The 15878-nt window shown below is 39.8% G+C and overlaps 1 protein-coding gene across 1 annotated transcript in view; it reads right to left on the bottom strand.

Moving 5' to 3' along the window:
* Positions 1 to 449: 449 nt before the first annotated feature.
* LOC146991406 (endonuclease V-like) overlaps positions 450 to 15878 on the bottom strand; it is a 92394-nt gene continuing 76965 nt past the window's right edge. Inside the window, exon 9 of the mRNA XM_085769201.1 lies at positions 450 to 804. The gene's annotated coding sequence lies outside the window, so the exon portion shown is untranslated. The remainder of the gene's footprint in view (positions 805 to 15878) is intronic.

The raw sequence follows: 15878 nt of genomic DNA on the forward strand, positions 1-15878 counted from the left end.
TTTTGGCACACTGGTGCAGCGAACAGGAAATGACCTGCGCTCTTCCCTCACAATCTGTCCATACTGTACAGTGTTTTCCTACACTGTGTACATTACTCTGACGTGGGCCCGGCCTGCGGTCTCCCCTGACGATCCCCTGACCCCTACTGCTGATCAATACTGCCCCATCTGACCACTTCTATTCCTGGCCACCATCCCTGCAGAGTCAGCCCCCTACCCTCCTGCCCTTCTTTTCCGCTCGCCTCGCTGGGACCAGCCTGGCACAGCGGTGCCCTCTGCCAACTCTGACTCATTTAAAAGAGAGAGACGCTCGGTGGCCGCGCGTTAGAGGCGAGGCCTGTGGCTGTTTTTGTCGTTTGCTGTTCCCACCTGCGGCGGCATTGGGAGGAGGAGCCCACTGTATAATTCAACATAAAGTGCAAAGTCACAGATATTAACAGAACACATGATCAGGGACATTTATGATTTATTTACAAAGCTCCCAGTGTAAAAAGCTGAGTGACCCAAAATGTAATGAGAACAGTATATAAAAAGAGCCAGTCTGACCCATATCCAGTTTGAATATGGGGCGAGTGCATAAAAGACACACATTTAGTCTGATGGTGTCGTCCTGGCCCAGACTAAAACAGCTGTGCTTTTAAAAGCACATGAAAGTTACAGCACTTTTCTCTCTCTCAAACACTCTCAGGCACGCACGCACACACACACGCACACACGTACGCCTGCAGATGAAAGGGCCGTAGGTGTCTCCTGTGGTTGCTGGTGTTCAGAGGTCTTCAGATCCTTTCTGGTACCATTTACAACCTGAAATAAGAGAAAAGGATACAAATAACAAACTTTTTAGTGAAATGAAAATAGTTCAACATCTTTTTCACTGCGTCGCCACTTTTCAAAGACAAAAAACCCCCCACATTGCAAAGCTTTAAAGTGCATTTAAGTCAGAGTCATTTCGCATTCAGCTGCTGTTCTCAGCTCAAATTGCTAATGATCCCCGGAGATACACGAGTCCAGCATGAGTGTTTATTTCTCAGGCATCTCACAGTCACTCCTAACACCAACAACACTCTTTTTTCTCAGGTTATTTATGTAGCGTCCTGCATTTCCTCTGAGCAAAGAGAGGGCCTACTCCTCTGAGACTGTCACACCTCTGTTGTACAAAACTGCAACTTCAACTGCAACACAGCAGCAAAGAAATGATGTCTTTACAGTTATGGTTTGATAATAAGGCAATAAGATCATAGGCAATAGGTAGCCACTTTGTTACATGCAGGTTTAACATGTACATGTTCTATCTATCTATCTATCTATCTATCTATCTATCTATCTATCTATCTATCTATCTATCTATCTATCTATCTATCTATCTATCTATCTATCTATCTATCTAATTAGCAAATTATCAACAAAACACTTGCGACTTAAAAATGTCATTGTAAAGTTAAATACTTTCCGAGGAACATCTTCACAGTCTATTCCTCTTTCAGCTGCATGTGTAACTATGTATGTGTTGTGTACATGAGGTCAAAATGACAATTACATAATTACAACATAAACATATATTTATGATACACATATTAGCCCAATCTATTATTTGTAAAAGCCAAAGTAAAAAAAGAAAGAAAGATATAATGCACCATATAAAACACTATAAAAATATTAGACCTGCTGTAATTACATTGAGAGATCAGTCATTATGTGGCTGACATCCAGCCAGGATGACATGATTGTGTTTAAATAAGTTTTATTCTCCTGTCCTTCGTCCTGCACATTATCTTTATGACATGCATAAAGCGCAAAGTTTGATTTAGTGTGGCTCTGACTCATCACTGTGGTAAACCTGCATTCTCCTTCTTACAAAAAAAGGGTAACGTCGTGAGGACATTCAGGAACAGCATGTATTATCCTTACGCAAGGTCAGCCTGAAATATTATTCTCTTCGTGTAAGAATGATCTTTCAATAAGCTTATTGTCATCAAACCCTGATCGGAACATCTCTGCTCTTATAGAATTTCTTTACAATCTCCTGCAGGTTGAGATTCATTCTGTCAAACTCCCACATATCAGCAGACATACCAGAGACCAAACTTATCAGAAGCAGAGGTTAACATGTTTTATTTGTTTATGCTGTTTGCTGGCTTGTGGGTGACACAGTCAGTGGTACTGTTGTTCTAATGCTAATTCCCTTTCTGTGCACTGGTAGGTTTTCAGGTGTATTTTGTACCAGCAGCTGACAGGATCGGTTCCTCAGCTGTGTGACATGTGAAAACTTGGCTGTCATTGGTTCACAGTGATTTCCTGCTCCGTGACTCCAGCAATAGGAAACCGTGGATGTGAAACTGAAGAGGCGGTTTAACTTACAGGTGAGTTTACACTCTGGGGCTCCATCACACTGCACTGCACACATTAGACTATCATGCCACAGCTATTTCTGTGCTGTAACAGCAAAAAAAAAAACTGGAGCCTAACAGAGAGGCCCATTAGCAGCCTCCATCATTATTTTCCTCCTCACCCTGTCCCCTTTCCCCCCAGTCCAGTTAGTTTGGGTCCTACAGCAACACGACATGAAGCAATTCGCTCTGAATATCCACCCAGGACATTTTCAGTGCATTACGGAGGCAATCAGCATCAGCAAATAAACCGGGGGAGAGTGTCACTGAGCAACAGAGCAGCGGAGAGAGAGTAGAGTCAGAGGCCCAGGCGAGAACGACGGATAAAGAAAAAGAAAAGAGAGAGAGAGAGAGCCAGATGGAGAATGAGATGGAGAGCTGTTATCATGTTACAGGCGGCCACGGAGCCGGTCAAGGTGCTGAATGGGCAATAAGAGGACAGCATAATGGGGTTGTAATAGCAAGAGAGAGGACATTCCATAAGGCTGACCCAGGGTCAGCGCTGGAGGAAAGAAGATGAGGCCGCCCCACTGTGTCAACAGCGGGGGGGCTCCCAGTGGACCTGATGTTAATATACTGCAGCACATATTAGTTATTAGATGCACGGCCAGTGATTATGAAGAGCTGTGATTAGTTCTGTTGGTGGGGTTTAATGTGCATGTGTGTTTGAACCATAGTTTTGTGCAGAATCATCTTTGCAGGTGGACATCTATTAAACACACCACCACACACGCTCCACTGAGTACAGTGTAAAGCAGCAGGGCTCGTTTCTGCTGTTTTCTTACAAGCAGAGAAAAGCATTATGCTCCAAACACATATTTCTACTTAGCACTGTTTACTACGCCTAAGTACTATCAGTTGCAGGATTAAAGGATAATTCCAGTTTACTGCATCCCTGAGTATTATTTTTCTTGGTTTTGACGATCATTTGTATCACAAAATGTACTCATCAAGGACAGTGAGAGCTTTGGAAAGTGGAAATCAGATGGAGAAAGAAGGAGTCAAGGTAATTTTATTGAAACACATTTAAAAAGCAGTGGCAATGGATTTAAAATATTACTGGAAGCCTCACATGAAACATGCAGACTGAACTTTAAAGATGCATTTCTGTTCTGGCTTAAATAAAGCAGATACTGGACTGCATATCACTCCACATGATGTACTGTTGATTGATTTTAGCTTGAGTTACTGTGGAAATTACACATAAAAGTACACTTCAGTCTTAATTGTTAAGAATTTTGTGATATTGTGGAAATTCAAATTGTACAAATACAGTAAAGTATATGTATGTTAGTGACTACCAGGAAATACCCAGAAAATGTTCTATATATAGAGAGGGGTTATGATTTGAGGGGAAACCTCAATTTAAATATTTTTAGTGCTGGTACTCAAGAAACAGTTCTGTATGTCACTTTGTGCAGTGAACCTGCTGGCTAGTTTGAATGTGAATATAAAGCAAATTAAAACAGCATCCAGTTTTTTAAAATAAAGGTACAATCTTTATTTTTATTTTTAATTTTTAAATACAGGGTATTTGATTTCTTTCAGTTTCGTTCTTTACTGATTTGATGGGATAGAATACGGGTCATTAGTGTTGGCTCTCTGGGTTTAGTACAACTTGAGTCAAAGTCTGCTGACAGTTATGGTGGTTCCTTTATGTTTGAGGTTATGGTCAGTCAAATGAGATTAGACCACATTCACAGAGGCCTGATAAAGTTTAGCTGAGTTTATGAGACAAACTCTGTTTTATCCAAATTTTAACACTAACAGTTGTTCAGTAATTCATGGTTCATAAAAAAACAATGTAATATTTCACTTTTTTTTTTTTGCAGGCCTTATTATACATTTAAACTTGCTTCACAGTTATAATATAAAATGTGATTTCCTCTCCCTCCTTTTCTTCAACCAAGCAGTGAATGCATAATACAATACCAAAGCTGTGTTTTGCAGAGTAGCAACATTCTTGACTAGTGTTTGAATATTTCATTACATATATAAAGCAACCAACACTTAAAGCAGAAGTAAGCGATCCGTTCGTTTTGGCTAATGCTGCGTTCCAGACAGGCTTTTGAAACCGTAAATTACAGCTTCAAGTCACAACTTACGACTTTGTAGCGTTCCAGGCAACCCACTCATGTTTTTCCGACCTGTTTTACCTGTGAAAGTCACTATAACGGCCACTCGTAACTTCCGACCCGTGAACTCGTACCAGATCGAACTGGTACGACTTCACAGGTCGGAAAAACACGAGTTACGAGTTGCCTTGAACGCACCATAACAGTCCTCGTCCCTACGTCACCACATTCAGGCGCATCCCTTGGCTGCACACACAGCCCTTCATGCCGTTCTCTCTCCTCATTGGATAAAAATTGTAGGATACGAGAAAAGTTTTCTCCTCGGCTCAGAGCAGAGCAGAGTGACTGACAGACCCGTGTTTCAGACCAAACACTCTATGTAAGTGATTGCTGTCGGAAGATATAACTATTTAAGACTTATATTAACACAAAAATATCGCTTACTTCTGCTTTAAGTATCACAATCTGCAGCTCATCGAGAGGCTGGCAAAAGTGAGCCATGGACGTATCATGACGTCACGTTACAGGATTCTGAAGAGCGGTTTTGAAATGCCAGTGCCTGACACCTCCAGGAGGACGTGTGGGGCGGAGACGTTGGTGCAGCTTGTGACACACCTATCACTCAAAGTGGCCACGCCCTCAATTATGCAGAACTTTAACCCTTAATAAAGTTTCATCAGGTGAGTTATATACAGGATAATGTAGAGTGAGGAATAAATATCGGATGAAACCCCTTAGCTAAGATTAATTAACGTTAAGTTGTATTATTTTAAATGACATACTCAGCCATGCAGGTACAGTTTGCAGTCAGGATGCAGTTGTTCCAGACCAGGCAGCACCTCAGTCTTCACAGCCACCAAGTTTTGTAGTCATGTAAGACTCAAGACTCAAGACTCAAGAGTATTTTCCTGAACATGATTGTCTGTTAAATAGCTGCAGGTTGGGATGCACATTGTTGTTTTTTACCGATGATCTGTGGCTTGTGCCGTGGCCGAGTTGCCGTTGCCGTGGCACAAACACAAACTCCATCCTGACGTTTTTTTGTTTTTTTTCTGCCGTTATAAAACTAACAGTCTATGTATAAAACACACACTTTTATCAGTAGGTGATAAAAGGTTGTAGTTCGCTGACAACATAGCTAACACCGCATCTGACATGTTGGTGAACAAATAATCCCTCTATACAGAAATAACAGACCGTAGAATATAGAATGCAGCATTCAATAGAACCGTGTAATAACTAGATATAAAAATCCACCCCTTTACAGTTGTTTTGATGGACAAAATTAGCTGTAGAGTCAGAAATTGTCTTTTTGAGCAGGCTGTAGATATTTTTAGTTTCTGCTAGTTGGACATTTTAACATGGCAGTCTATGGAGACTGACTCAACCAGTGGACAAACTCCAGTTTTTTCCTATTTCGGTGTTTGCTGCCCGGCCAGTCCTCATGTTGAAGGCAGAAGAGCTTCTGAGCTTCAAAACATCTCTTCAGAAACCTATGGGTGAAGTCATGAACCCCATGTGTATCTTCATTTAGTATGAGTCTTTACTGTGAGGTGAAGTGTCTCAAACATGCCATATTGCCTATTATTGTATACTTTTAAAAATGAGGAGCGGACAATGTCAGATTAAGACAGTGGAAAGTGACCAAATCCCTTTTCATATTCTTATTTTCCCACTATCCCATCTGGCCTCTCTTAATACACCTCCTTCAGTAAAAATACCCCGACTGTCGAGTGTGACCCCGCCCCGTTCTTCTTACACACATGCTCAGGGCAACACGTTCTGACGCTGTGTGTGTGTTTCTGCTAAAAGGTTAACGTTGATAAAAGACACATGATGAGAGCTGGTTTGTGCAGCAGCACCTGTTTAAAGTGCACAGTGAAGCTTTGATGGGTATGACTCAGGCAATTAGAGTTGGGGAGTGTTACTCTAATAGGCCATTAAGCATACTATCTAAGACTGGATGATGCATGGGGGGCACATTACAGGCTTCCACATACAATCATCAACAAGGAACACTTTAACTTAAATAAATAGATCCAAGGATTATACATATACAAACTTAACATTTCCAAATGTTAGTTCCACTGAGTTTTTCTTTAAAGGGATATTTCAACATTTTGGCAAATTGGCCTATACCGTATAGTTTTAGGAGTAGGTTCATTACCTTTAACTGTTGGTGCAAGCTGTTTTGAGATCAGTGGGAAAGAGACGCACCTGCTCAGCTAACGTAACAGAGACTCATGGTATTTCTACATTTCTCTCAAGCTGTTTTTAGATCGTGGGGCAGAGACGTGAGCTGCACGGTATTTGCATGTTTCCCTCATCAAACTATAAATACACAATCCAACAACTCCAAAACACTCTTGTGGACAAGTTGTGACATGCACATTCACCACGCTATGAGAAAATAACATATAATTATGTAACATTACGACACATGAAGCAAATACTCGGAACTATAGCATAGCGTGGTGAATGTGCAGGTCACAACCTGTCCATGAGAGTGTTTTGGAGTTTTTGGATTGTGTATTTGATGAGTTTGATGAGGGACAGGCGAAAATACCACGCGCCGCACTGATCTAAAGACAGCTTGCACCAACCTACTCATAAGACTATTAGTCCAGTCATTTTATGAGAAAAGGTTAAACAAATTGCAACAGAAGCAAACTCATCTGATTTTGTATCCTCAGCATGTCCTGAGTGAGGGAAAAAAAGCCCCGAAGAATCCCATTAGGGGAAAGTTTAGAAAAAGACCAAAATATATCCCATTTATACGCATATAAAAAAATTTTTTCACGCGAATAGGGTAAAATTTTTAACCTTTAGATATCTCCATGAAAATTACTGAGTTGATTACTTACATTAAGACAAACAAAAAATGTATTACAAGTCTTTTGAAATTCTTTGTTAACATGAGCAAATTTGCATAAATCTGCATTCATTTGCATAAATTGCACCGTTTTGACGGCACAGTTGCTGTGGTGGTACCGGCATGAAAACTGGAATGAGTTGACTCCATCGGTCAACCGACAAGTTGACCACTTTAAATTTCAAGATGACTGCAATTTTTCAAGACAGCCACATCCTTAGTAGAGCAGGTATGACATGAGCCAACAGTGCATAATCCAATTACGTATGGCTAATTTGCATACATACAGCACCTGATCTAAACATTGAGTAGAGCAGGTGAAAATGTCTTGTTCAATCTTGTTAACATATAATATGTTAACAAGATTGAACAAGACATTTTTTAACTGTAATATGATATTACAGTTAAAAAAGGAATGGAACCAATTTAGGCCCATGAGCATTACTAGAGACGGAGCATGTCATACCTGCTCTACTAAGGATGTGGCTGTCTTGAAAAATTGCAGTCATCTTGAAATTTAAAGTGGTCAACTTGTTGGTTGACCGATGGAGTCAACTCATTCCAATTTTCATGCCGTTACCACCACAGTAACTTCATATACACATGTGCCGTCAAAACGGTGGAATTTATGCAGATTTATGCAAATTTGCTCATGTTAACAAAGAATTTCAAAAAACTTGTAATACATTTTTTGTTTGTCTTAATGTAAGTAATCAACTCAGTAATTTTCATGGAGATATCTAAAGGTTAAAAATTTTACCCTATACACGTGAAAAAAAATGTTTGTATGCGTATAAATGGGATATGTTTGGGTGTTTTCTAAACTTTCCCCTAATGGGATTCTTCGGGGCTTTTTTTCCCTCATTCAGGACATGCTGAGGATACAAAATCAGTTGAGTTTGCTTCTGTTGCAATTTGTTTAACGTTGACCCCTTTTTTGGCCTAAAATTACTGGACTATATAGGGATTATGGCAACAGGTGAATTTGCCAAAATGTTGAAATATCTCTTTAAGTTGATATAGTATAAAATGACTGATGATGTGTGTCATCAGCCAGCATCCTCAGGTTTCTGCTTTGCTGTCACACCCCACGACCTGTGCTGAGCAACACTGTGGTGTTCTTCAAAAAGGAAATACGATTATAAGTCCAGAAACATCGATGAAACTTTTGGAATGAAATAGCTTTGATTTGGTTAATTAATTAGCAATAAAAATCTAAGAGCATTAGAACATGTACGGTGGCCCTGACAGCTCAAATTGTACACTGCAATTTAAGAAAACACAGGCAAATACGCAAATGTGCTGTGAATTCAGAAAATATCTTCATTTGACAAAACAGGCTCCAAATTTACACTACAAAACAAAACGGAGAAGCTGCAGAAGCTGCAAGGATCACAGGCAACAACGGTGTTTCCAAGGGATTCAAAAATGATGAACCGGCTGGGATGTATTTTAACACATCTATGCATACTCAATGTTCAGTGCTTTTAACTTCAAACGTCACACAGCAGCACTGAACAACAAGCACATGCATCCCGGCTGGGTTCATGACTTTCCTGCATGCCTCCTGAAAACACTTGTGCTGCTGTCTCTGTGCTAACTGCAGCAGGTTTGGTTGTGTTGTTGTTGGGTATTTGCAGCACATGTGTTGTCTAATCAATGAAGATATTTTCTGTACTTGTTTGTCTCTTCTGTTTGTATGTGTCTGCGGGCCAGTGTATCTATGGCAACAAAATGTTCTCGGTCTAATACATTTTAAAAAGCCACAGAGTCTGAGGGTGATTTGAACATGATTTTGTGATATAAGTTTGTCATAAAATTTGGGCCATAGAATTTGTAAAAAATAAATGATAACACTTTATAATAAGTACACACTATTAAGCATAGGTTAAGCATTAAATACTGAATTCATCATTTATAACACATGAATACTCATTAGTATGTAGTTTATAAACGCAGTTTAAAATGTTTTACTCATCATTGATCAGCACTAACTGTATTTATAAACTACATACTAATTAGTATTCATGTGTTATAAATGAAGAATTCAGTATTTATTAAGGCTTAACTAATGCTTACAGTATACTTATTATAAAGTGTTACCAAATAAATAATTAAAGTATCACCAAATATATAAAAAGGTTTCAAACATTTGAAAACAACAAACACTGGTTCTCCCTTTTGGAACGCTGGGGGTGTGTCCACTGAAACTACAGTGCTGGTAACAGCTCCACATCCCCGTCAGTTAACTTCATACAAAAACAAAATATGACTTCATCCTGCAACAATATCTTGCAAAATACAGCCCAACATGTATGAGCCACCAGAGCCGGAGCCAGAGCCATGTTGAGAGCCAGAGGAGAAGCAGCTCATTCCTCTCTGCAACAGACTGGTTTTTCAGGGTGCAGGCCTAGCAGCAGGTGGAAAGTCTGGGAGGGAGATGGTTGGTTCTGCTCTGTTCCTCAGACCATTATCAGTGAATCCCAGTTGTTTCTGAAGCTGTTTCAAAACTGCTCTGCTGAAAAATGGTGACTACAGAGGCAGCTTTTGGCAGTGAGCTTCACTTCCAATTTCATTGTGCATTTAGCATTTATGCATCTAAAACAGTGAAACTCCAGATCTGAAGCTTTAACAGACATTATTCAAATACTCCTGTGTCTCACAGTTTCACCAAAAGAGCTGTTTCAAAGGCTAAAAATAGTTCTGTCCAATGCTCTGTGTAAAGAGTTTGAGTTTCTCCCCTGTGGATACTTTCAGGCCATTTGTATATATTTTTATTTATTCATATTTATGTCTTACTTTGAAGTCAGGTTCATTGAAATCATTGTTTTTTGGTTTTTTTTTTTAACTCACTGCTCTCATAACTTGCTGTTAGCTGAGTGGACCATGTATATATATCATGTTGCTGATGCCTGTGTTCTGCATAATGGTTCTACAATAACATTTCACATTAAAGGGCAGTGTTGAAGTTGACCATTACATTGAAGATTAGAGCAAACATCAAGTCTGTTTCAGTGGCCTGCCACAGTCAAAGTGTCTGACACACACACAATAATATAGACACACACCATGCAGAGAGAGGGAGGATCTGTGTGTCACTGAAAGCTACTGGAAAATATTCTACACCTACACTACATTAATGTTTTAATTGTTTTTACAACACCTTGAAGGAAAATGTATTTTAAACGGATCAAATCTTTGTCCTAGAGCAGCTGTCCTCAAACTTAGGCCGTGCATCCCCTTTTACTTTCCGACCTAGCTGACGCACCTCCAATGCTGAAAAAAAAAGACATAGTCTATTTATCAACTGGATTATGGGTACATTTTTACTTAAATTTTTATTTTTATTGAAACGTTTTTAATTCAGGTTTACAAGTTATCTTTTTGAAATATACTATTTACACTGTGAAAACCCCATTTAAAATAACGCACAAGTTTTATCAGTAAAATATAACACCATACTGTAGTGTCACCATTACCCGTTTCATGTCACGCACCCCCTAGCAGATACAATCTATACATGTCTGGACGGACTGGAATTAAACATGCAGTGGATATTATTGGTTATTATGGTTTTTGTTGTGGAATCATGATGAGGATAAAACTGATTCATGTTGCTGCTTTACATCTATTTGTGTATTCCCCATGCGTTTCTGATGCGGTGAGTTTGTTGAGAGCTCAATTGATTGTTCAAAGTCATATTTTACCTGCAGTGGATTCAGGTCAGTGTGCTCCCAGATTAGAGAAGTAGCCGGGAGCACCGGCACAGTTTCCTCTGCAGCTGATCAGCACAATAATACAGTGTGTGCTTGGACTATAGGAATATAGTAGTTCAGCAGCTCTTTGATGGGAAGATGAAGCAGTGAAAATATTCAAAATGCACCGGCTTTTTTCTGTGGGCACTTTTTAAAGTGACTCGCACATTGTTTTTTTTGCTGACCCTGTCCACTGCAGCACATCACTCAACATCTGTACCGCTGCTCCTGCTTCTCTAAGCTGGACTCATCCAAATCTATGTGTAAAACACTGACTATAGATTATTCCTCTTTCAGTTGAGCAGAGCTGAATGTCTGGCGTCCTTGAATGTGTATGTGTGTACCTACGTGCATGTATGTATGATGCCTTTGCACAGCTTGAATGTTATTTGCACATTTGTCCTCGCTGTTGTCATCAACTTACTGTGTTTTTATTTATTTATTATGTGTTGTGCAGCATTTTCCCCCAAGCCAATGGAGACAAATAAAGAAACCTGACTTGAGTTGAACTACCTCACACAAACCCACGTCAAATACCTGAACTATCACTCAAAGGAAGTTAAAGAAAGTAGTCTCAGTGGTCTTCTTCCTGTCACTAACAGACAAAGTGATTACACCGCAGACCCTCTGCTCACCATGACTGCAACACTGAACCAATGAAACGCACACATTACGCCTCCTGTTCAGTCATGAGATGTCATTTCTTTAGAATTTAAATCACCCTGGTTCTGTATCACAGAGGAAATGAAAGAATTGTAAAAACAGATCATATAAAACACAACTAGAAATCAAACCTATGCTTCATGGCCCAGCAGCAGGCAGCAGGACCCACACTGACCCCCTGCACTGATTATCAATCCACAATGACTGTTATATTAGCATTAGCTCAATGTTTTATTAATATGCATTTTGCATACTCTCAGAGGGAATTTATAACACAAGCAGTGTCAAAGTTAGGTTTTTACCACTGAACTCACTATTTTGTTGTAATACAATAACTCTCTCAGTGAGCAGATAGTGGTGAATGAGACACAGCCATGGTCTTGTGTAGTTTTCCTGAAATAATTTTTTGTTAAATGGACACCGAAGTGTTTTCTTTTGGTTATAAAAGAGTCTCATATTAATGTGGATGAATCTGTTACCCACACTTGTTAATGGATCCATTTTCAATAAATAGCTATTTAGTTTTGTCTTTATCGTTATTTTGTTATAGCATTTACTGCTTTCGGTTACGCGGACGTTGCACGGCAGGACATGGGAATAACACCGCTGGATCACAGTTTATGGTCGGAACTACGACGGTATCTGATCGTCTTCAAAACTACGACTTTTGTTATTGATTTGAAAACATTCTTGGCAAATGTTTTCTCTTTCATCCGTCTTGCGCCGGTCCAATAATTTCACCGTGTGCACGGAGGCTCATGGGAAATGTAGTGTGAAAACACTTTGCTTTCCAAAACTCCTTTAAATGTTTTTTTTCATGTGTGTTTTCAGGTCTTCAGATCAGATCACTGCACTGGCTTTCTGTGAGTGGAAGGATAGACTTCCAGATCTTACTGCACCGAATGGTCTTGGACCAAAATACATGGTAGATTTATTTGATCCATACGAAGTATCCCGACCCCGCAGGTGGTCTAGGATGGGTCTACTGCATGATCCCAGAACCAGAACCAAACAAAGTGAAGCAGCATTCAGTTACTATGCTCCTTAACTGTGGAACAATCTCCTGCACACCTTTTACTTAAATTCAATATATAATTTTAATGATTTTAATAATTCTAATTCTTAAGTATTTCATATTGTTGTCTTTTAAAACCATCTTTTACTGACTTATTTCTCTCTTTTTCTTTTAAATGTATTTTTATTGTCTATGATTTGAATGAATTCTATGCCTCTGTAAAGCACTTTGAATAGCCTTCTGTATGAATTGTGCTATACAAATACATTAGCCTTCCCTTATCTTTTGACAAACGGCTACTTTGATACAGAACTATAAACGATGGTCCTTCACAAATTTCAGAGTGTCACTTAAATCGCAGCGCTATGCGTCTGCTCATAATGAGGGGATGTTATATTCATCTCTGTACTCAGTAAGATTTCATTTGGAGGGAGAGACTTCTACATATTTTGGTGCTTAAGTTGCATCAGATTTCATCTTTAAGAATGTATGTAAATCTGGCGGTGACATTAACGCCCCTCAGAGAGAAGACTCTCCTCATCCCTGTTTAAACCACTCACATGCACACACTGCAATCACAGCCACCGCTCTAGGTACTTGTCCAATACCTTCATGTTAATTTAAGGAGACTGGTGAACTGAGTGCAGTCTGGATATAGGTCCCCCCCCCCTCCCCCTCCCAACTCATTACCAAATAATGAGGCTGACCTATAATTTACATGATATGTGCTAATAGGTTTTCATTTATAGCACATTAGTCAGAGTCCCTCTCATTTAGCAGAGTTACCGAGGAAGGCGAGGATGATGATTGTTTGGTGCTGTAGTTTTAATAGGCCTCGGTCCCGTTGTGATCAGAACAGAACAAGTGAGGCATTTAAAGGTGGAAAAGAAGAAGAAAGAGGCTGCACAACTGACTGTGCAGGCTTCGACAACAGCTGACTGCTGGATTTATTGATGTGCAAAAATAAATTTACACATGATGACACACACACACACACACACACACAGAGGGAGAGAGAGAGAGAGAGAGAGAGAGGGAGAGAGAGAAACGTAGGCATACAGAAACATTTGCACATAAAATCCCCTGAAGTCAGCACATTTCTAGATGGTAAACAAGCCTGGAGCTGCTTAGCCATGCTGGTCAGGCTTCAGGCATTACCAGTCCACATAACATGAGCCCACACACACATACACACACACGCGCACGCACACGCTCTCGGGGCTGTAAACATTAGCAATATTTTCCCATTTCCTCTGCAGGGCAGACAGGAGAGCAGTAGATCTTCAGGGGGGCTGAGCCCTTCACTGGTAATAATCTCCTTTACACTTCACAGTGCCAGGGAGATGAATCATGGTAGATGGGGTCACTGTGTGTGAGAGAGGGAAGGGGGACCATGCAAAGGCTGGCCGTCATGGTCCTGTGCTGTGTGAGTGTGAGTGGATGGGATCAGAGGTGCAGAGGGAGGTCAAGGATCTATAGTTGAGGTGTGAGCAGAGAACAGGCACGCTGCTGTTTACATGAGGCAGGTTAGTTGTGTGCACAACCAGCAGTTTTTCAGACTGACACAAATGTTTTCAGCATAGTATGTATGCAATAGTAATCTGAAGGTTGGAGTTATTCAACAATTTATATCATATCAATCCTCCTATAACTGACACAATACAAATATAAAAAGTGGATTCTTACATAAGCATGTTGACATGACTGTATGGTTTGTTGCAGTTAAGTATTTCTGTGGTCCCTGCCACCCACACAGCCTTCCCTCTTTCTACACAGATGCACAGTACAGAAACCAGATTAACACTCATTTAAGAACAGAAATACTCTGAATTGCTGAAAGAATTGATTAACATTTTGGGAAATTCATTTATGTGCTGCTTTGCTGAGAGTTTAGAGATTACAGTAACACCACTCTAATATTTGTACACGATCCTCCATATTGCTTATTTTTCATTAGTTTTTGTTTATTTATTCAATTCAGATGATAGAATTAGGCATAATAGATGTTTCTTATTTTCAACTCTTGTGCTTAGGTGATCTTTGACATGTGCTGTGTTATTAAAGAAGCCAGGTTTCATAGAATAAAATCCTGTGCTCAACAAAAGCTAAAAAAATACACAATGTATTTCTTTCTGGAGACAGTCTGAAGCTGAATGGCTGTTTGGACAACTATAACAAGTCAGTCCAACCATTAGTACAATCAGTTAATCAGGATTATTTTCTGTTCTGTTACGTCTTGTTGTGTGTCATATGCACAACATGATCATTTTAATTACATGGGACATTCAACAAGTGTTTTCTCTGCTGCTCGTCAGAGTATGAAATGTATGAGTGAAGTGTAACAAGGGACATTTTCAATAAAACCCAATTTGCACTGCAGATGTGTTAATGTGCAAATGTGTCCCTGTGCAATCCTGTTTGAATAGATGGCTTCATATAAACCTGTTAGAAATCTGCCTCAAGGCCTTTTCATTTCACTCTTTTACTTTTGTACCCTCCCCAAACTTTTCATCAAAGTTTCCACTTGTTTTTTTTAATTCAACCTTCAACTAACCACATGAGTGACGTTAACCTACTCCACACTGAGTTCCTCCTTCTCTCTCTCTCTCATGGCATCATCTGAGGAGCCTGATAAAAAAAAAAAAAGACGACTTGCTTGGTCTCAAAATCGCATCTTTTCACATTTAAAAAAAAAAAAAATCTAAAATAACACGAGCTGATTGGTGTTACCCCTCGCTGAACAACATCAAAGCATGTTATGGGTTTATTTATGAATGCATAAAGAGGGGGAGTATAAAAATATGAGCTGTTGCAGTATCAGGTCTCAGAGCTGCTGCGTGACGTCAGCAGTGACCTGACTGATGAGGACATGGCAGCGTGACAGAGACATTTGCCACCGAGCTGCTCCCCAGGAGATGCTCACTACCTACGTAAACTGCTGACTGACTTATGGACAGGGGTGGGAAAAAAAACAACAAACACCTGAATTTATGGGGGTGACATCTGTGGTGCAGTGACAGGCCGCAAGTCAAGATCAGAGGCTGAGTTTTAAAGAACTTGTGCCTTCATGACTCAAAATGACATCCACAGTATATTTTATAGAAAGTAACA

This window comes from Trachurus japonicus, chromosome 1 (assembly GCF_045865225.1).
Source record: "Trachurus japonicus isolate A0001 chromosome 1, Traja_1.0".
NCBI classification, from domain to species: domain Eukaryota; kingdom Metazoa; phylum Chordata; class Actinopteri; order Carangiformes; family Carangidae; genus Trachurus; species Trachurus japonicus.